Source organism: Gouania willdenowi, chromosome 18 (genome assembly GCF_900634775.1).
Source record: "Gouania willdenowi chromosome 18, fGouWil2.1, whole genome shotgun sequence".
Taxonomy (NCBI): domain Eukaryota; kingdom Metazoa; phylum Chordata; class Actinopteri; order Blenniiformes; family Gobiesocidae; genus Gouania; species Gouania willdenowi.
This window is the reverse complement of record NC_041061.1, coordinates 23,611,051-23,613,324: the sequence shown is the minus strand read 5'-3', so window position 1 is coordinate 23,613,324 and position 2,274 is coordinate 23,611,051.

Genomic DNA, 2,274 nt, shown 5'->3' with positions numbered 1-2,274 from the left:
AATTTTTAAAAGCCTGATGATCTAGCCTGCAAGCGACTGCCAGCACCACTCTTTACTAACGCACTAGCCCAACTGTAGGCTTGGGCCGCCTTGGGCCTCTGGGGTGGTCTAGGCCAGGATGGCTGGGGTGGGTTGCCGGGGTGCCTTGTTGCCTCAGCACGGGTGTGCATTCCTTCTGGGTGTTCACGAGGTCCCGGGGCTGTTTGATTTGGCCCCGTTGCCCCTTGCATGCGCATCTGGTTGGTCTCTGGGGCTGGGGCCCTGCGTGTCCCCTGCCGCTCCTTCCCCTTGCTCCCTGTCCCCCTGTCTCGTCCTCCCCCCCCCTCCTCCTTTGCTCTTGCGCCCGCCATCCTGTTGGGGTGGTCGTCGGGGGCCCCTAGATTTCCCGCTCTTTCTGCTGGCCCGACTGCTTCTTCGGGCCCTGGGGCGGCTCATGGGTTTTGCAGTAGCGGTTCTTGGAATCACATTTGTCATGGACGCACTGGCCTCGGGCTGTGGGATAACACTCATACTGGGCTCAACCATAGACACGTTGTTCCCAAATACCTGTTTTATGGAATTTCCACTCACTTCCTCCTCTGCTCACAGCCACCACCATTATTCCTAAGCCGCACACTGGTCACCAGACTGGCTTGATAACACAACAATAAGCACAATATACACAACCACAATTTCACATCGCATCACTTGAAACTTATTGACTATTCCCCACCCATTCGTTTTCCTATCTTGTATCCCTCCTCCCTGTTAACTCCCCCCCCCACCCCCCTCACCCTGGTGTAACACTGCCCTCTCTTTTTTACATCCTCCCTTTAATAAAGTATTTACCCTTCCCTAGGGAGGGCTGGTGATGGTCACAATTATGCAATGAAATAAATTAATTTATTTAATTGCAATAATAAAATATGCATTGCTGTTAAAAGATTGCACTTCTTATAGTGTTAACCTTCAACAGCATGTGCAGACAAGGTAAAAAAAACAAAAAAAAAAACAGAATCGGTGACAAAGGGCAGCCCTGGCGGAGTCCAACCCTCACCGGAAACGATTTCGACTTACTGCCGGCAATGCGGACCAGACTCTGACTCCGGTCATACAGGGAACGAACAGCTCCTATCAGGAGGTTCGATACCCCATACTCCAGGAGGATCCCCCACAGGAATCCCCGAGGGACACAGTCAAATGCCTTTTCCAGGTCCACAAAACACATGTGGACTGGTTGGGCAAATTCCCATGACACCTCAAGGACCCTGCTGAGGGTGTAGAGCTGGTCCACAGTTCTACGGCCAGGACGAAAACCACGTTGCTCCTCCTGAATCCGAGGTTCAACTATCCGGCGGACCCTCCTCTCCAGTACCCCTGAATAGACCTTACCGGGGAGACTGAGGAGTGTGATCCCTCTATAATTGAAACACACCCTCCGGTCCCCCTTCTTGAAAAGGGGGACCACCACCCCGGTCTGCCAATCCAGAGGCACTGCCCCCGATGTCCACGCGATGTTGCAGAGTCGTGTCAGCCATGACAGCCCCACAACATCCAGGGCCTTGAGGAACTCCGGGCGGATCATCCACCACCCCGGAGCCCTGCCACCGAGGAGGTTTTTAACCACCTCGGCAACCTCAGCCCCAGAGATAGGAGAGCCCACTCTCGGGTCCCTGGGCCCTGCTTCCTGATTGGAAGGCGTTTCGGTGGAATTGAGGAGGTCTTTGAAGTATTCCCCCCACCGATCCACAACGTCTCGAGTCGAGGTCAGCAGCGCACCATCCGCACCATACATAGTGTTGACGGTGCACTGCTTCCCCCTCCTGAGACGCCGGATAGTGGTCCAGAATCTCTTCGAAGCCGTCGGGAAGTCGTTCTCCATGGCCTCACCAAACTCCTCCCATGTCCGGGCTTTTGCCTCGGCGACCGCCGTGGCTGCACTTCGCTTGGCCCGTCGGTACCTGTCTGCTGCCTCCGGAGTCCCACAGGCCAAAAAGGCCCGGTAGGACTCCTTCTTCAGCTTGACGGCATCCCTCACCCCCGGTGTCCACCAACGGGTTTGGGTATTGCCGCCACGACAGGCACCGACTACCTTGCGGCCACAGCACCGATCAGCCGCCTCAGCAACAGAGGCACGAAACATAGCCCACTCGGACTCAATGTCCCCCGCCTCCTCCGAGACATGGTTGAAGTTTTCCCGGAGGTGGGAGTTGAAGCTCCTTCTGACAGGAGACTGCCAGGCGTTCCCAGCAGACCCTCACTATACGTTTGGGTCTGCCAGGTCTAACCGGCATC